This window comes from Leptodactylus fuscus, chromosome 5, assembly GCF_031893055.1.
Source record: "Leptodactylus fuscus isolate aLepFus1 chromosome 5, aLepFus1.hap2, whole genome shotgun sequence".
NCBI lineage: Eukaryota > Metazoa > Chordata > Amphibia > Anura > Leptodactylidae > Leptodactylus > Leptodactylus fuscus.
Genome location: NC_134269.1, coordinates 128,434,969 through 128,456,291, shown reverse-complemented (window position 1 = coordinate 128,456,291; position 21,323 = coordinate 128,434,969).

The following is a 21,323-nucleotide window of genomic DNA, read 5'->3' as shown; positions in this document are numbered from 1 at the left end:
AAAATGAAGTAGGACTCGAGTTCTCCCAATAAAGATAAAATACGATTGCGCTCTATCACCTTTTACTCACTGATAAAAGCACAGAAATAGAAATATCAAATATATCATTTACTGGCTAACTGAATAGCTCTTGAACCTTCTTTCGTGATTTTAATGGTTTTGTCATCTCTGACAAAGACTTTGATGCCGACTTACAATACATAAAATCTGTTTTAATGAATAAATCCAAATCCAGGATAACATTTTTAATGTAAAAAGGAACTGTCATGTCCTATGACTTTTTGGGTTTTATATACCAATTGACTGGTGCTGCTGTGCTGAATCCGCTTACCAGTTTACACAGTTCCAAGGGTTCAAGAGTCATTACTTTGTACCTTTAGAAGTGTATTGTCAAGTGTGTTGTCCTCTCCTGCCCAATGATGACTTGACAATACAAGACAGTAAGGCTGAGGACCCACATTGTGAAAACGCAGCATTTTGGCCACGGCAGATACACTGCAGAAAACAAACAAACAAAAAAAAAACGCTGTGTTTTACATTACCTGCAAAGTGTTTGGATTCTCGCTAATCCCATCCACTCAGCAGAAAAAGAGTCTGCAGCAGAAATGCTATGATATCAAAAACACTGGCATTTTCTGTACAGGTATAATAGGGGCAGAAAGTCCACAGGCCACTCTCTGATCTGATATATTGAGGGTGTGGTGAGCAAGAAATGCCCTCTGTGATGTCCTGATGAGGCAAGGACAAGAGTTGTTGAACTCCGAAAACTCATTTGGGCTAAGGCCCCATGGGAACGCACTGCAGCGCTTTGAACAAAAAGCTCACAGAGTTTTCCTCCATGGACTTTCTGTTACCATTATATCTATAGAAAAGACGCCAGCATTTCTGTAAATATAATTGACATGCTGCAATTTTAAAAAAATCGCGCCAGTTTTGGAAATCGCAGCGTGTCAGCATGTTTTTCGCATGAATCCCTTCCACTTTGCAATTACTGTAAAATGCCACAATTTGTCTCGTGAAGTTTCCGTCACAGGCAAATCGCAGCATTTCCGACCCGTGGGGCCCTGGCCTCAAGGTTAAGAATTTTTCTTTAGTTTGGTGGAAGCCAAAGTCAGACACAGAAAGCAGAGGATCTCCGTGCAAGAATAGTATATGGACCAATAGTTCTCAAAAAAAGTAGTTCAGAATGGAAAACTCATTATGCATCAGTAATTGTGAACAATGGTATTAAAGGGGCTCTATCAGCAAAATTTTGCTGTATGAGCCCCACATATGCGTGAATAGCCTTTAAAAAGTCTATTCAGGCACTGCTAATCTTATTTTAAACCCCCGTCCTGTTTTAAAATAAAACTATAAAAACATATATGCAAATCATACTTGAACGTGCACCGACGTCATCTTCTGGCACACCTACCTCTTCTTTCGACGACGACCTCCAGTCCTGGCTCTTCCCCGGCTTCATTTTCATCTTCTTCCGGCGGTTCAAATCCGATTGGTTGAAAACCGGCGCGTGCGCAGTAGTGCTCCCTCCGGAGCTACTGCGCACACTCCGGCGGCACTGCCATTGAGAAAAATGGCGCCGGAGTGTGTGCAGTAGCTCCGAAGGGAGCGCTACTGTGCACGCACCGTATTTCATCCAATCGTATTGCCAAGAGGAGAGAGGTGTATCTGAACCAGAGGACTGGGTCAAAATCTCAGAGTGGGAAAGAAGTGAGGAGGTTGAAGTGACCTGCTTAAAGCGAAGAGTGGGAGAACCGACGTGATAAGATAAGAAGGAAGAGCCCAACGCTGCAGGAAAGTCCGGGTTACCCGATATGGGAGTCATGGGGCCATCGTTCGTGTAGAGGAGACGCATGGCACTATATCTGCGGCACACTCCCATAGTCTGGCGCGCTATATAGGGAAGCGAATACCGTTTATCATCGGTCCAATATTTCTCATGGAGCCAGGGAAGTGCAGCGAGGGGGACAGGGCTCAACGAGTCCTCGAGGGAAACCCAGAGCTTAGTCTTAGCCGAGTGATGCCAGTCAAGAATACGCGTAGCAACCGCCGCTAAATAGTATTTCACACAGTCTGGAGCCGCCAGGCCTCCTCTTCGTTTGGAACGAGCTAGCGTACTGCGAGCAATACGGGGGGGTTTCGAGGCCCAGACAAATTTGGTAAGGGTTCTGTTAATCACCGAGAAAAAACACGAAGGCAGGATCACCGGGACAGTCTGAAAGAGATACAGCAACCTAGGGAGGATATTCATTTTCAATAAATTGATGCGTCCCAACCACGAGAGGCCCTTGGTGTCCCAGCGCTCAAGATCAGACCGCAAAGTGCGGAGTATGGGAAGAAAATTCAGCGTGTAGGTATCTCCCAAATTACGGGGCAGCTGCACTCCCAGATACTTAATGGATCTGGGGGACCACGAAAATGGAAAGGAAGAACGCAAGGCACCAAGGGTCGACGGAAGCAGTGAGACATCTAAGGCTGTGCTTTTTGTCAAATTGATCTTATAATTACTAAAAAAAGCTATAAGTGCTAATCTCCTTAATAATGGATGGGAGGGAAGTAAGCGGGCTGGTGATGAACAGGAGAACGTCATCTGCAAAAGCAGACACCTTAAGATGACAGTTACGAATCTGCAGGCCTCGGATATCAGGGTTGTTCCTAATAGCGACTAAGAGATGCTCCATTACTAGTGCATATAAGAGAGGGGAGAGCGGGCAGCCCTGCCTAGTACCATTATAAATAACAAAGGGGGAGGAAAGTGAGCCGTTAACCCGGCCCCGGGCCATAGGAGAGCTGTAGAGAGCCTGAATGCGCGCAAGCATGGCTGGACCAAGACCTATTTGAGTCAGGGTAGCCTCTAAGAACTTCCAGTCCACTCTGTCAAAAGCCTTCTCCGCATCAAGAGATAACAGCATCATGGGGGTTCGAGAGCGCTGAGCATGATGAATCGCAGAGAAGGCCCGCAGGGTGTTGTCCCGGGCCTCCCTACAACTGATAAACCCCACCTGATCAGGATGTACAAGCTCTCCCATGAACGGGCTCAGGCGATTGGCAATCAATTTGGCATAAAGCTTAGCGTCAGTATTCAGGAGCGAGATTGGCCTATAATTAGCACAGAGCAAATGGTCCCTGCCTTCTTTAGGTATTACAGTAATATGAGCTTGGAGGAAAGCAGGGGGGAAAGGGGCCCCGGAGGTGGAAGAGTTAAGCGCGCGCAAGAGCGGCTGCGCCAAATCAGCCTTAAGCACCTTAAAAAACCGTGCCGTATAACCATCAGGGCCCGGACTCTTGCCCCCAACATCCTCTGGGCGCAGAGACAGAAGGGCAGTACTAGCGACATATTGAGGGAGAGAGGTTCCAGCGGCAGGCGCCAGATGAACCAGACCTGGCGGGGGTAAATGATAGAGGGAACTGTAATAGTCCTGAAAGGCCGAGGCAATGGCAGATGTGGTATGAGTGATCGAGCCCGAGGGCGTTTTGAGAGCCATGACATGTTGGGCTGCATGGCGCTCCCGAACTGCCCGTGCTAGCAGGCGGCCCGCTTTGTTACCCCATTCATAAAATGAGCGCTGACCTAATAGACGAAGCCGCTGATGTTTCCGTTCAAGAAGAGACCTAATCTCTTGATGAGTAGCAGTCACAGACGCCAGAGTCGCCTGCTGAAGCGTACGCTTGTGCTGAGCTTCTAAAATCGCCAGATCGCTCAAGAGGGAGCGAAGTTTCAGACCTGCCTCTCTCTTTAGACGCGCACCATGTTTCATCAGCACTCCGCGGAGAACACACTTCAGAGCCTCCCACTGCATTGATGGAGTGGTGACGTCACTAGAGTGATCCTGCACAAAGTGAGAGACAGAGAGTTTCAGCTCCTCCAAACACTGCGGATCAAGAAGGAGCGATTCATTCAATCTCCAAGTATTAGACCGCATGCTGGCAACAGGCGAACGAAAAACACAGGAGACTGGAGAATGAAGAGAGGAAGGCAACACCAATTGAGGCCGCCGAAACAGAGGGAAGAAGATTATGAGAAAAGAAAATATAATCAATCCTACTGTACGAGCCATGGGGATGGGAGAAAAAGGAATAGTCCTTGTCGGTCGGGTGGAGGATTCGCCAAACATCACATAACAGCAAGGCGTTTAACGCCTTCCGGACCTTATTCAGAGCGCCATAAGAAATCTGGGATCTACCCGTGGAGGTATCCAGCAGAGGGTTAAGTGGGAGATTAAAATCACCGCAGACAATCATGTGACCCCTGGCAAAGGACTGGAGCGCAGACAGGGCAGACAGCAGAAAAGGAACCTGATCAACATTGGGAGCATATATATTAGCAATTGTATAAACAACACCAGAAATTTCACAGATAAGAAATAAGTACCTCGCCTCGCTATCCACTAAAGAATCTAGGATTTTCACTGGGAGATTTTTATGGAAAAAGACGGCCACCCCTTTAACCTTACCCGTTGTGCTGCTACTATGGAACCACTGCGTATAGTACCTATTCTTAATCGTGGGTGTACAGGCAGCCAGGAAGTGAGTTTGTTGCAAACATAAAATTTGCACCCTACGTTTATGGGCATCATACAGTACTTGCGAACGCTTTTCAGGGACATTGAGCCCCTTAACATTGAAAGAGGAGACGGATATATCCGACATTAGTGGGGAACAAAGAATAAATAAGACACAAAAGGGAAGAACAGAAGGGAGGGGAGGAAGACCACACTACACAAGCAACACACGAGAACTGAAGACTAGAGACTAGAGACCTCAAGAGAACTAGAGACCTCACACAAAACACTGAACAAAAACACAAAAAGAGGGCTTACGGGGTACCCTCAGGGGAAAGCTAAGCAACAGGAGCACAAGTCTCCAGATGACCCCGCACTGCAGGGACACAGCTATGTGGGGACAAAGAAGGCAAGCCACGCGGCCAAATACAGAGCACCAGAAGAGAAACACACAAAGAAGAGTGGAAGGAACAATCAGGAGAGAAAGCAGCTCCGACTCCGACACACGGGCATCTTAACAGACCAGTAACATAAAGAAAATAGAAAGAGGCTAGAGGACTAGGGCAAGTAACATATAAATGTGGGCAAAGATACATAAAGGGCAAAGCTAGAAAAAGTCATCACGATTAAACAGGGCATGGAACAAACTCACAAAGTCCGGTCACAGACATCCAAAGTGCAACGGAAACAGTCACTTCTGGGACCCCCGGACAGAGGAGGGTCCACGCTGACATTGAGGCCTTTGAGGACGCAGGGGGCCTGAGTCGCCTAAGTCGTCTGCAGCATCCCATTGCAGGCGAAAAGGGCCGGACCGATTAGGATCGGCAAGCAGAGAAGACCAGTCAGGAAGTTGCAAAGGTGGCAAACCCAGGGACCACAGAAAGTTTGGAAGATCATCTGGATGGGCAAGAGAGCGCAGTCGGTCACCCCGGCGGACTTGCAATGAAAATGGAAAACCCCAGCGGTAAGGAATTTTGCGTTCCCGGAGGAGGGAAAGGAGAGGCTTCAGGACTGCTCGTTGCCGAAGAGTGTATCTGGATAGATCCGGGTAAATCGATAGGGAGGTTCCCTCAAAGTTCACTGTGCCAACATCTCTAATCTTGTGCATGATAGCTTCCTTGGTTGCATAGAAATGAATCCGGCAAATGACATCTCTTGGTTTACTGGGGTCCTCACTGCGGGGGCGGAGTGCCTGGTGAGCACGGTCCATCTCAATGTGTGAGTCAGGAGGGCGCCCCAACAGCGAATTAAAGATGCCAGACAGAACCGGAACCAGGTCCGCAGTTTGAACTGATTCTGGGAGACCCCGAATACGGATATTGTTGTGGCGGTTGCGATTCTCGATATCATCCATGTGAGAGACCAAATTACAAATTTGCGCGGAGTGAACCGCCATTTGCTGCTGGATGGAGTCGAGAGAGGAAGATGTGGCAGATCGTGATTCCTCCAGGACCTGTACTCGTTGTTGTAAATCAGAAATGTCCGTTTGGACCACACGCAGGTCCTGGCGCCAGGCGCTCTTTAAATTAGAAGCAAGACTGTCCATGTCCCTCCGACTTAGGGCTAGTAAGGCCTGCAGTTCTGGAAACTTCTGCAGGGTAAGAGCAGCCTCCTCAGGTGGAGGAAGATGAGATACAAAAGCAGGGGCCTCCACACGGAGGGTCACAGCGGGAGTTGTAGATCCAGGTGCCCTTTCACCAGTGGCCGGGGGGAGCGAACCCGCCACAGAGGGAAAATCAGGGCCAGGAGCAGGGGATACCAGGTCCTGGCCGGCAGGTGGAGAGAGGTGATGTCCAGGCGGGGGGCTGGCACCCCATTCAGATGCTACCTCCAGGGACCCCTGAGGCCATATGGAGCGGTGGACATGTGGGGGTGATGACTGAAGGGTCCTAGGAGTGGACCTGGGGTCAAATGGCGGGGAAGCAGGAGCAGAGAGCAGTGGTGCTGCTGACGCCGCTGCTCCCTGTGGAGCATCATGCATATGGAGCAAAGGGGATTCGGAGGAGGAGCAGGCCAGATCCAGAGCAGGAGGATCAGCATGCGATACCTGAGATCCTGCTGCAGGCAGCGTGGAAGGCCCCGGAGCGGTCGAGTCCCGGCAGCGGAGATCCGGCATAGAGGAGGAGAGGGCGCCAGACAGTTCGCGCAGGCTGATGAAGAAGATGGCGCCGGCGGCGGACAGTAGGCCACATCTTGTACGGGCTCCTGACGCCCCGACCGCGGGGTGAAGAAGGCCGGAATCTTCTTAGCAGGTGGAGGAAGGGCAGAAGGATCCCCCTGGTGCGCTGTGACCGGGATTTGCCCATTTCGCCGCCGAAAGCAGCCCGAGTCCCGGAGCCTAGAGCGGAGCTCTTAAGGTAAGCTGCCGCCCGCGTGCATGCCAAGCCACGCCCCCCCCTGAATAGCCTTTTTAAAGGCTATTCATGCATATGTGGGGCTCATACAGCAAAATTTTGCTGATAGAGCCCCATTAAATACCATATGCTAGGGTCATACCTGCGTTTCATTTTCTTTTCGGGGGTCTGCTTGGTGATCCTCCAAATAAAAACCTAATCCACTTAAGAAGGCAGTTACCCATGGAAACCCGCAGACCCCATATAATATAATGTGGTCTACTGGGTTTCCGCCTGAAAAACGATGAAAAATGCAGAGAAAAGCACTGTTTGCTGGACTTTTCTCTTCGCATTTTTAGGATGCATGCACACTACGTAACGCCGGGCGTGTATGAGAGCCGTACACGCCGGCGTTACAGCAGGGCTGCCGAACACTTCCCATTCACTTCAATGGGAGCGCTCGCAAACGCCGCTGTTACGAGCGCTCCCATTGAAGTGAATGGGAAGTGTTCGGCAGCCCTGCTGTAACGCCGGCGTGTACGGCTCTCATACACGCCCGGCGTTACGTAGTGTGCATGCACCCTTAAAGAGGAATGGGAAACAAAATCCCCAGGCGAAGTGCAGGCGCAGGTATGAACCTAGCCGTAGCTGCATAACTCAATCCTGGCGGGATCTGAGTAGATTTTTCCCACTAGATTTACAGTAAATTTGATAAATCAGTTTTTGATTGAAATTAAGCTAGAAGTCTATGTGCTGTGCAGTCAGTGGTGTAACTACCAGGGTAGCTGCGGTAACGGCTGCCACAGAGCCCGGGACATTAACCCCTTCCCGACATGCGCCGTAATAGTACGGCGCGTGTCGGGTCTGTAACTATGGCGACCGCCCGGGAGCCGGGCGGCCGTCATAGCCGCCGGGTGTCTACTGCTTTAAGCAGTAGACAACCGGCTCTAATGCCTCCGATCGGTCCCCGGACCGATCGGAGGCATTAACCCCTCCGGCGCTGCTGTCAAAGGCGCCGGAGGCGCCATCTTCCCGGCGGCGCATGGGCGCCGCCATTTTGGCAGGGATCGCCGGCTCCTGGAGCATGCTCCAGGGCCGACCCCCCGCTGCCATGACAGCCGGGAGCCTTGTTAAGGACTCCCAGCCAGTCTGCAAAAGAGATGATGATTTTTTGCAATGCATTGCAATGCATTAGCATTGTAATGCATTGCATTAGTGATCAGACCCCCTGGGGTTCAACACCCCTAGGGGGTCTAATAAATGCAAAAAAAAAATTAAAAAAAAAGTAAAAAAAAATAATAAAAAAATATAAAAAGTATTAAAAGTTCAAATCACCCCCCTTTCCCTAGAACAAATATAAAAGTAGTTAAAAACTGTGAAACATATACATGTTAGGTATCCCCGCGTCCGAAATCGCCCGCTCTACAAATCTATAAAAATATTTTTCCTGTTCGGTAAACGCCGTAGCAGGAAAAATAGTCAAAAGTGCCAAACCGCCATTTTTTCACTGTTTTAATTCTGATAAAAATTTGAATAAAAAGTGATCAAAGCAATAACATTTCCCGAAAATGGTAGAACTAAAAAGTACACCCGGCCCCGCAAAAAAAGACGCCCTATGCATCCCCGTACACCTATGTATAAAAAAGGCCGTCGGAATATGACGACTTTTAGTAAAAAAAAATTTTAACACCGTTTTGGAATTTTTTTTAGGGGTCAAAATGTAAATAAAACCATATAAATTTGGTATCCATGGAACCGTACCGAAACACAGAATACAGGGGACATGTCATTTTGGCTGCACAGTGAACGCCGTAAAACCAAAGCCCGTAAGAAAGTCGCAGAAATGCATTTTTTCTTCAAATCCACCCCATTCTGAATTTTTTTCCTGCTTCCCAGTACATTATATAGAATAATTAATGGTGGCATCATGAAGAAAAATTGTCCCGCAAAAATTAAGGCCTCACATGACTCTGGGAGCGGAGAAATAAAAAAGTTATGGGGTTTAGAAGGAGGGGAGTCAAAAACGAAAAACGAAAATCAAAAAATGCCATCGGTGGGAAGGGGTTAAGGGGCCCGGCGACAGCCGCTACTGCTGTGGTTTTTTGTTTTTTTTTTTTTACTAGGCTGTTACCGGCTGGAGTTGTTCCAGCCAGTAATGGGCCTCATTTACTTACCTCTCAGAGCTCCGGGCAGGCTTCGGGCCTACTAGTGTGATATCCCTGACATTACATGACCAAAGCCTGCGTCCATATGCGTCATGATGCAGGCGTGGGTCATGTGATGTCCCGTACGTCATTGAAGATGGCCGACATCAGCAGGGAGTGCAGCGGAGCCGGGGATAGGTAAGTAACAGTGTTTTATATGTTTGTATCCCCCCTCCTCCTTGGGTCTCCGATTATTATACACTGTGTGTACAGGGGCCATTATGGGCATAACACTGTGTGCGGGGGGAGGGGGGGGATATCAGTCGGTCGGGGTCTTCGGGGTTGGTCAGGGGGCCCTATGTCAAAAGTTAGCCACGGGGCCCCGCCATTCCTAGTTATGCCACTGTGTGCACCACATTTTTATGTGTTTTAAGCTGGAGCCCCACGTGGCTTAAACGCTGTAGTAAAAAACATGACATTTTACAGTCCCTGCAAAGTGGATGGAAATCTAGTGAATCCCATTCACACATTGCATAAAAATACCCCCAGTTGAAATGCTGCGATTTCCAAAACTTTCTGTGAAAAGCGCTGCAGGAAAAAAAAACAAAAAAAAAACCATGCGTTTCCACAGCGTTTACCTGCTGAGGACAGGACAGGTACTCTTTAACCCTTACAGGACCAAGTGTCTTTGATGCCCCAATGCCCAGGCCATATTTAGTACTTTGGTATATATTGCTTTACACTGCAAAATTTTCTTTTAATGGCTTTACATATCTCTATTATTTTTACCGTGTTTTTAACAGTCAAAGAGAAAAAAGGCCAATAATACATATCTAAATGTGGGACATACATGAAAAATTGGAACAACCCCATCTATAAAATCTTGAATTTTTATTTGTATCCAAAAATAAAAAATCATGGACACTTAAGACAACAACAATACATTATACAAAACAAGGATGGGGGAACAATTTCAATGTTCTCGTGCCAGCAAACCATGTAGATGAAATGGCAAGGGGACAGTAGTACGTAATATTGTTATATATCACATCATCTGCAGTCAATATTACAAATCCTTTATATACTCTAGTAAGTCAACAAACATTTGGCAAAACGTACGTCGGACGGTGTCTTGTGATGTTCTGGTAAGGTGGACAGTGTTGTGTTTTTACAATGATCACATCATCATGCAGCATGGTTATAGTTAACTCTTGGTAGCTCTTACAGGTGTTTTTGTCTTTTTAAACTTGGGCAATAGCCTTCTATGCATACAAATAAGTTTTTACACTTATGTAGTGCTTTATGATTGTAATATTGACTGCAGATGATGTGATATATAACAATATTAGGTGCTACTGTCCCCTTGCCATTTCATCTACATGGTTTGCTGGCATGAGAACATTGAAATTGTTCCCCCATCTTTGTTTTTGTATGATGTATTGTTGTTGTCTTAAGTGTCCGTGATTTTTTTTATTTTTCGATACAAATAAACATTTAAGATTTTATGGATGTGGTTGTTCCAATTTTTCATGTTTTTTACCGAACACAAAAGGCTTAATATAAGTAGTAGTATTTTTTAACCAAGTTGAAATTTTTTTTTCGCTAGAAGTGAAAGTGCTAAAATGTGAAAATAATGTAAATTTTGCTTATTTTATCTGAAACAAAATAGTTTTTATATATACTATTGCATATAAACATATTAAAATTAGACTTTGTAAATTTTTTGGTCACAGGGGCTACACACTTATATACTTTTTCAACAAAAAAAATTAGGTTTTATATTCAGCATGGCTTATTTTCTAGACCTCTAGTCCATGTATAAATTACCCAGTAGTTTAGTAAAGTAGAGGGCTGTAAACTGCTGGTGTTATCTCTAGCTAGGCTCCCTGCTGAGACAGAGCAAACATCCAGGAAGTAAGTGATGGGAGGGGGTATGTGGGGGGGGGGGGGGGTGGCAGAAGAGCAAGATCTGCTAGTACAAATGTGAATGGGAGGGAAGTTTGACTTTACTATTGTCACTATAAAGGTTTAAATTTTATGATAAAAGTCCTAAAAGCTTGTCTTATCGCAGTGTAACTCAGTAACTTCAGCATGGAGATTCCAGCACTTATCACTTGTACAGGAGCAACTATAGATCATAGGTGTTTGACTTTAATTAACGTGACTGCAGCACAAGGCATCAGATAAGGCTATTTAACCCCTTAGTGACCAGCCTGTTTGGACCTTAATGACCAAGCCGAATTTTGCAAATTTGCCCTGTGTGACTTTATCAGTGAATAATTCTGTAACAGTATAGCGCATCCAAGCGATTCTGAGATTGTTTTTTCGTGACATGTTGTACTTTACTGAGAAGGTAAAATTAGACTGATATAACTTGCGTAAATTTATTTAAAAACTCGCAAATTTTTCAATGTTTTCCATTTTTAGCTGCGATATCTCACATATAAACAATAATACAGGGCAAAAAAGTTAGTAGTTATATATTTCCAAATGTTCCTTTTGTGTTTCAAGCATATTTGAAATAATTTTAGCATATTTGAGTAATTTAGACAATTTACAAGTTTATCAAGTTTATAAGCAAATTTTGGAAATTTTGAGTTTGTCATTTTTTCCTGTACCAAGTTCTGTTTGCAGACAGGAATAGGTGGCATAATGACAGAACCTCCCATTAAATGACCCAATTTGTAAAACTAGACCCCGTCAGGTATTCTTTGAGGGGTTTAGTGAGCATTTTGATCAAACAAATAATGTTTTGCAAGAATTATTACAAATGATGAAAAAAAATTACATTTTCATTTTCTTCAAATATATGTCATTTTAAAGCCAGTTTTTTTGCACACAACACATCAAAAAGAAGAAACACACCCCAAAATATATCACCCCACTTCTCCCGTGTTAAAAAATGTCCATTTTGTGGCCTTAGTCCTATGTATGCTCATACAGGAGGGCCCAAGAGGTCGGGAGGGCCAATTGGGTTTCAAAACACAAATTTTGCTTGCAGATATTTTAGGCCCATTGCACATTCAAACAAGATTTGAATTACCAAAGCAATTGAAAACCCCCATAAATGACCCCATTTTATAAACTAGACCTTTTAGGGTATTCATTGAGGGGTATAGAGAGTACTTTGACCCCATAAGTTTTGAGAAAATTTGCGTCAAACAAAAAAAAATTCATATTTTTTACACAAGTGTCATTTTATAGGCAGTTTTTTTGCACATAACACATGAAAATGAAGAAAAACACCCCATTTTATAAACTAGACACCTTGAGGTATTCATTGAGGGGTATAGTGAGTATTTTGACCCCATAGGTTTTAAAAGAATTTGCGTCAAACAAAAAATTCTCATATTTTTTACACAAAAGAGTAATTTTAAAGGCAGTTTTTTTTTTGCACATAACACATGAAAATGAAGAAAAACACCCCAAAATAGATGGCCCCATTTCTCCCGTGTTCAAAAATGTACACTTTGTAGCCTTAATCCTATGTACGGACGCACGGCAGGGCCCAAAAAGAAGGGAGCACCAACTGGATTTCAAGACACAAATTTTGCTTGCAGATATTTTAGGCCCATTGCACATTCAAACAAGATTTGAGTTACCAAAACAATTGAAAACCCCCATAAATGACCCCATTTTATAAACTAGACCCCTTAAGGTATTCATTGAGGGGTAAAGTGAGCATTTTGACCCTATAGCCGTTTCACAGATTTTACTAACTTAGGGATGTGTAGGTTAAAAATTACTAAAATGTCCCTTTATCCCCAAAGTTTTCATTTTCATAAGGGGTTAAAGGAGAGAAAGCCCCCCACAGTTTGTTGCACAATTTCTACTGAACACGGCAATACCCCATATGTGGCCATAATCTGCTGTATGGGGACATGGTGGGGGTCAGAATGGGAAGAGCACTATTTGGCTTTTGGAGGGCAGATGTGACTGGAATAGTTTTCAGGTGCCATGTCGTATTTGCAGAGCCCCTAAAGTACCAATACAATGGAAACCCCTCAAATGTGACCCCATTTTAAAAACTACACCCATCAAGGAATGTATCAAGGGATATTATCATTTTGAGCCTAAAAATGCTTCCCAAAAATTAATGCACAAAATGAAAATTGAAATTTTTAAAGAAATCTGCCATCTCGGTGCCCAATACGTTGCACCCACTTTGTGTTGTCAGAGACCTGCACTCCTAAAACTATTAAGGGTCCATCCCGAGGGGCAGAAAATTATATATGTGGGTGTAAACTGCTGCTTGGGCACACAGCAGGGCGCAGAAGGGAAGGAGCACTGCGCTTTTTAGCTATTGGGGTACAGAGTTAGAGGGACTTTCGGGGCGCCATGTTGGTTTTGCAGAGCCCTGGAGGTGCCAGTAAACTGGAATTCGCCAAGAAGTGACCCCATTTTGTAGGGGAAATTTTAGGTTCTCGGCAAATATGACATGGTGTCCAAAAACCAACAATCTAAATCTGCACTCCAAAAGCACATAGCGCTCCTTCACATCTGTGCCCTGCTGTGTACCCAAATGGCGGTGTATGCCCACATGTATGACACTGGTGTACCCCGGATAACGGACTTAATGTCATATGTGGGTAGAAAGGCTGTTTGGGCACAGCTGGGCACAGAAGGGAAGGAGCGCTATTTTGGTTTTTGGAGCACAGTTTGGTTTTTGGACGTCACTTTTGCAAAGCCCCTGAATTGCCAATAAAGTGGAATCTGCAGACATGTCACCCCATTTTGGATACTAGCCCACTGATAGGATTTATCAAGTGGCGTAGCGAGCGTTTTTAACCCTTAAGTGTTGCATTTATTTGGTTTCCAGAAATGAAATTGCGGCTGATAATGAGAAGTTAAAAATGAAGTTTTCCAGAGATTCGCCATTTCAGTATCTGATATGTTGTGCCTAACTTATGTCAGCAGAGATACACACTACAAACACTGGTAAGCGGGTATCCCGGGCACAACAGCTTTTAGAGCGTTCATCTCTGATACAAGTCGGGCACAATATATTACGCACTGAAAGGACGGATTCCTGGAAAAATGGTCATTTTCACCTCTCACAATCATCTGCGTATTCATTTATGGATAATAAGTTATAGCAACACTTGGGGGTTAAAAATGCTCTCTGTACCCAAGGAGAAATCCTTCAGGGGTGTAGTTTCCAAAATAAGGTCACATATCAGGGGATTCCACTTTACTGGCGCTTCAGCTCTGCAAAAGTGTCATGGCATCCAAAAACCAAACCGTCTGTGCTCCAAAAACCCAATAACCCTTCTTCCCTTCTGTGTCCGGCTGTGCCCTAATATCAATTTATACCCACATATGACATTACGTCCGTTATCCCGGGTACACCAGTGTCATACATGTGTCATACATGGGGCATAATCTGCAGTTGGGGTACACAGCAGGGAGCAGAAGGGGAGGAGCGCGATGCGGCTTTTAGAGTACAGATTCAGATGTTTGGTATCCGGACGCCATGCCATGTTTGTAGAGCCTATAACGTACCAGAAAACTTGATTCCTCAAAGGAGTGACCCCATTTTGAAAACTTCACCCCTCAAAGAATGTATCAGGGGGTGTAGTGAGTATTAGTACCCCGGACGGGACTGCACAGCGGATGGCGAAGAGGGAATATGTAAGCTGTGCGGAGGACATTGGGAACACCAAATTCCCTACTATGTCCCATGATTGGGGGAGTCACTTTAGGGGTCACTTCTGGTGTCTTTTCCCTCATAAGCTGTAAATATGGGGTGTCCCCTGATATCCGCTTGCACAGCTTATATATTCCCTTCCTGACGCAGCCAGTCGTGTTCTAATGATTTGGCGATTTTGATGTTTTTTTGTCTTCACATTGCTAGATGCTATATTTTCTTTATTTTTCCTGTGACGTGACCATATAAGGGCTTGTTGTTTGCGGGATGAGATGCATTTTGTAATGACACCATTTTTGGATGCCTACAACTTATTGAATACATTTTATTAACTCTTTTTTGCTGGATTTTTTAAAGAAAAATCAATTCTGGCATTGCATTCTAACTTTTAAATTTTTTGCCATGTAGCGTACAATATAAGTAACATGTGACCTTTGTTCTGCGGGTCGGTACGGTTACGGCGATACCTCATTTATATTATTTTTTTATGCAATACTAATTCTGTAGAATAAAAACACATTTAGGGACATAAATCAATGTTTTTTGCATCGCCATCTTCTGAGAGGCGTAACATTTTTATTTTTTGGTTGACAGTGTTGGTTGAGGGCTTATTTTTTGCGGGACAATGTGCGCTTTTTATTGGTACTGTTGTGTGGTGATTATGACTTTTTGATCACTTTTTATAGCATATTTTGTAAGGTGAGATGGCGAAAAATCACTACTTCCGGCGGGTTTTTTCCGGGGGGGTTTTCCGACGTTCACCGTGTACATTAAATATTGTTGCAGTTTTATTGTACAGATTGTTACAGACGCGACAATACCAAATATGTATTGTTTTTATTAACTTTTAGGTTTTTTTTTAATATAATTCATTTTCTATAGAAAAAAGGGAATTTTGGGGCTTTATAACTTTATTCATTTTTATCAGACACTTTATTTATTTTTCACTTTTTTTCTCTTAGTTTTTCATGTGTCCCTTTAGGACACTTGGATTAGTGATTAGAGATGAGCGAACAGTGTTCTATCGAACACATGTTCGATCGGATATCAGGGTGTTCGCCATGTTCGAATCGAATCGAACACCACGTGGTAAAGTGCGCCAAAATTCGATTCCCCTCCCACCTTCCCTGGCGCCTTTTTTGCACCAATAACAGCGCAGGGGAGGTGGGACAGGAACTACGACACTGGGGGCATTGAAAAAAATTGGAAAAAGTCATTGGCTGCCGAAATCAGGTGACCTCCATTTTAGACGAATAGTGGATTTCAAATCCGGGTCATATGAGAATGTGAACTTTGTGACTATGAGACAGGGATAGCTGTACAGGCAGGGATAGCTAGGGATAACCTTTATTTAGGGGGGAATGTTATTAAAAATAACTTTTTGGGGCTCTATCGGGTGTGTAATTGTGATTTTTGTGAGATAAACTTTTTCCCATAGGGATGCATTGGCCAGCGCTGATTGGCCGAATTCCGTACTCTGGCCAATCAGTGCTGGCCAATGCATTCTATTAGCTTGATGAAGCAGAGTGTGCACAAGGGTTCAAGCGCACACTCGGCTCTGATGTAGGAGAGCCGAGGGTGCACTTGAACCCTTGTGCACCCTCAGCTCTGCTACATCAGAGCCGAGGGTGCGCTTGAACCCTTGTGCACACTCTGCTTCATCAAGCTAATAGAATGCATTGGCCAGCGCTGATTGGCCAATGTATTCTATTAGCCTGATGAAGTAGAGCTGAATGTGTGTGCTAAGCACACACATTCAGCTCTACTTCATCGGGCTAATAGAATGCATTGGCCAGCGCTGATTGGCCAGAGTACGGAACTCGACCAATCAGCGCTGGCTCTGCTGGAGGAGGCGGAGTCTAAGATCGCTCCACACCAGTCTCCATTCAGGTCCGACCTTAGACTCCGCCTCCTCCGGCAGAGCCAGCGCTGATTGGCCGAAGGCTGGCCAATGCATTCCTATGCGAATGCAGAGACTTAGCAGTGCTGAGTCAGTTTTGCTCAACTACACATCTGATGCACACTCGGCACTGCTACATCTGATGTAGCAGTGCCGAGTGTGCATCAGATGTGTAGTTGAGCAAAACTGACTCAGCACTGCTAAGTCTGCATTCGCATAGGAATGCATTGGCCAGCCTTCGGCCAATCAGCGCTGGCTCTGCCGGAGGAGGCGGAGTCTAAGGTCGGACCTGAATGGAGACTGGTGTGGAGCGATCTTAGACTCCGCCTCCTCCAGCAGAGCCAGCGCTGATTGGCCGAATTCCGTACTCTGGCCAATCAGCACTGGCTAATGCATTGTATTGGCTTGATGAAGCAGTGCTGAATGTGTGTGCTTAGCACACACATTCAGCTCTACTTCATCGGGCTAATAGAATGCATTGGCCAGCGCTGATTGGCCGAATTCCGTACTCTGGCCAATCAGCACTGGCTAATGCATTGTATTGGCGTGATGAAGCAGTGCTGAATGAGTGTGCTTAGCACACACATTCAGCTTTACTTCATCGGGCTAATAGAATGCATTGGCCAATCAGCGCTGGCCAATGCATTCTATTAGCGTGAACTGAGTTTGCACAGGGGTTCTAGTGCACCCTCGGCTCTGCTACATCAGATTGCTACATCTGATGTAGCAGTGCCGAGTGTGCATCAGATGTATAGTTGAGCAAAACTGACTCAGCACTGCTAAGTCTGCATTCGCATAGGAATGCATTGGCCAGCCTTCGGCCAATCAGCGCTGGCTCTGCCGGAGGAGGCGGAGTCTAAGGTCGGACCTGAATGGAGACTGGTGTGGAGCGATCTTAGACTCCGCCTCCTCCAGCAGAGCCAGCGCTGATTGGCCGAATTCCGTACTCTGGCCAATCAGCACTGGCTAATGCATTGTATTGGCTTGATGAAGCAGTGTTGAATGTGTGTGCTTAGCACACACATTCAGCTCTACTTCATCGGGCTAATAGAATGCATTGGCCAGCGCTGATTGGCCGAATTCCGTACTCTGGCCAATCAGCACTGGCTAATGCATTGTATTGGCTTGATGAAGCAGTGCTGAATGTGTGTGCTTAGCACACACATTCAGCTCTACTTCATCGGGCTAATAGAATGCATTGGCCAATCAGCGCTGGCCAATGCATTCTATTAGCGTGAACTGAGTTTGCACAGGGGTTCTAGTGCACCCTCGGCTCTGCTACATCAGATTGCTACATCTGATGTAGCAGTGCCGAGTGTGCATCAGATGTGTAGTTGAGCAAAACTGACTCAGCACTGCTAAGTCTGCATTCGCATAGGAATGCATTGGCCAGCCTTCGGCCAATCAGCGCTGGCTCTGCCGGAGGAGGCGGAGTCTAAGGTCGGACCTGAATGGAGACTGGTGTGGAGCGATCTTAGACTCCGCCTCCTCCAGCAGAGCCAGCGCTGATTGGCCGAATTCCGTACTCTGGCCAATCAGCACTGGCTAATGCATTGTATTGGCTTGATGAAGCAGTGCTGAATGTGTGTGCTTAGCACACACATTCAGCTCTACTTCATCGGGCTAATAGAATGCATTGGCCAGCGCTGATTGGCCGAATTCCGTACTCTGGCCAATCAGCACTGGCTAATGCATTGTATTGGCGTGATGAAGCAGTGCTGAATGAGTGTGCTTAGCACACACATTCAGCTTTACTTCATCGGGCTAATAGAATGCATTGGCCAATCAGCGCTGGCCAATGCATTCTATTAGCGTGAACTGAGTTTGCACAGGGGTTCTAGTGCACCCTCGGCTCTGCTACATCAGATTGCTACATCTGATGTAGCAGTGCCGAGTGTGCATCAGATGTATAGTTGAGCAAAACTGACTCAGCACTGCTAAGTCTGCATTCGCATAGGAATGCATTGGCCAGCCTTCGGCCAATCAGCGCTGGCTCTGCCGGAGGAGGCGGAGTCTAAGGTCGGACCTGAATGGAGACTGGTGTGGAGCGATCTTAGACTCCGCCTCCTCCAGCAGAGCCAGCGCTGATTGGCCGAATTCCGTACTCTGGCCAATCAGCACTGGCTAATGCATTGTATTGGCTTGATGAAGCAGTGCTGAATGTGTGTGCTTAGCACACACATTCAGCTCTACTTCATCGGGCTAATAGAATGCATTGGCCAGCGCTGATTGGCCGAATTCCGTACTCTGGCCAATCAGCACTGGCTAATGCATTGTATTGGCTTGATGAAGCAGTGCTGAATGTGTGTGCTTAGCACACACATTCAGCTCTACTTCATCGGGCTAATAGAATGCATTGGCCAATCAGCGCTGGCCAATGCATTCTATTAGCGTGAACTGAGTTTGCACAGGGGTTCTAGTGCACCCTCGGCTCTGCTACATCAGATTGCTACATCTGATGTAGCAGTGCCGAGTGTGCATCAGATGTGTAGTTGAGCAAAACTGACTCAGCACTGCTAAGTCTGCATTCGCATAGGAATGCATTGGCCAGCCTTCGGCCAATCAGCGCTGGCTCTGCCGGAGGAGGCGGAGTCTAAGGTCGGACCTGAATGGAGACTGGTGTGGAGCGATCTTAGACTCCGCCTCCTCCAGCAGAGCCAGCGCTGATTGGCCGAATTCCGTACTCTGGCCAATCAGCACTGGCTAATGCATTGTATTGGCTTGATGAAGCAGTGCTGAATGTGTGTGCTTAGCACACACATTCAGCTCTACTTCATCGGGCTAATAGAATGCATTGGCCAATCAGCGCTGGCCAATGCATTCTATTAGCGTGAACTGAGTTTGCACAGGGGTTCTAGTGCACCCTCGGCTCTGCTACATCAGATTGCTACATCTGATGTAGCAGTGCCGAGTGTGCATCAGATGTGTAGTTGAGCAAAACTGACTCAGCACTGCTAAGTCTGCATTCGCATAGGAATGCATTGGCCAGCCTTCGGCCAATCAGCGCTGGCTCTGCCGGAGGAGGCGGAGTCTAAGGTCGGACCTGAATGGAGACTGGTGTGGAGCGATCTTAGACTCCGCCTCCTCCAGCAGAGCCAGCGCTGATTGGCCGAATTCCGTACTCTGGCCAATCAGCACTGGCTAATGCATTGTATTGGCTTGATGAAGCAGTGCTGAATGTGTGTGCTTAGCACACACATTCAGCTCTACTTCATCGGGCTAATAGAATGCATTGGCCAGCGCTGATTGGCCGAATTCCGTACTCTGGCCAATCAGCACTGGCTAATGCATTGTATTGGCTTGATGAAGCAGTGCTGAATGTGTGTGCTTAGCACACACATTCAGCTCTACTTCATCGGGCTAATAGAATGCATTGGCCAATCAGCGCTGGCCAATGCATTCTATTAGCGTGAACTGAGTTTGCACAGGGGTTCTAGTGCACCCTCGGCTCTGCTACATCAGATTGCTACATCTGATGTAGCAGTGCCGAGTGTGCATCAGATGTGTAGTTGAGCAAAACTGACTCAGCACTGCTAAGTCTGCATTCGCATAGGAATGCATTGGCCAGCCTTCGGCCAATCAGCGCTGGCTCTGCCGGAGGAGGCGGAGTCTAAGGTCGGACCTGAATGGAGACTGGTGTGGAGCTATCTTAGACTCCGCCTCCTCCAGCAGAGCCAGCGCTGATTGGTCGAGTTCCGTACTCTGGCCAATCAGCACTGGCCAATGCATTTCTATGGGGAAAAGTTAGCTTGCGAAAATCGCAAACTGACAGGGATTTCCATGAAATAAAGTGACTTTTATGCCCCCAGACATGCTTCCCCTGCTGTCCCAGTGTCATTCCAGGGTGTTGGTATCATTTCCTGGGGTGTCATAGTGGACTTGGTGACCCTCCAGACACGAATTTGGGTTTCCCCCTTAACGAGTTTATGTTCCCCATAGACTATAATGGGGTTCGAAACCCATTCGAACACTCGAACAGTGAGCGGCTGTTCGAATCGAATTTCGAACCTCGAACATTTTAGTGTTCGCTCATCTCTATTAGTGATACTTTGATAAAAGCATCACTAATTCTCTATTAGACGCTGCAGGACACAGCTGTCAGTGTCTTGCAGCGTCTGGAGGAAGTCAGACACAGGGGCTGTCTGCGTCTGACTTCCTCTTAATCCGGGCAGGATCAACCAGGTATTGGGGGTCTCTTGGAGCTTGGGGTCACTGGCCAGACCCCAGGCTCCATGTTAGAGACATCGGCACCCCCCGATCTCGCCGCGGGGGGTGCCGATTCGGCCGGCACCGTCACAGAACCACTTCAGTTCCGTGATCATGTTTGATCACGGAACTGAAGGGGTTAAAAACCCCCGATCGGAGACCCCTTCGATGGGGGTTATGGATTGGGGTCTTAGCTGTTAGATACAGCTAAAATCCCATCCAATTACGTTGACACTGACAGGGAATCCTTCCCTGACTGCCCGACATAGTTTTCCTATAGGGCAGTCAGGAAGGACCTGCAAGTGCCGACGTAGATTCCCTATGGGCCGGTCGTTAAGGGGTTAAATAGCTAGATTAGCGACGCCTAGGGGTTAAATACATCATGAATAGTTCAAAGATCAAGATGAATCTAAGGAAACCAAACATCTGCTAAAGGGGATTAATCATAAAATATATTATTAAGGTTTTTATATATGCGTGTTGTTATTTATTGTATTTATTTTATGACTTTATTTAAAGAGGACCTTTCATCAGATCGGGCACAGGCAGTTTTATATACTGCTGGAAAGCTGACAGTGCGCTGAATTCAGC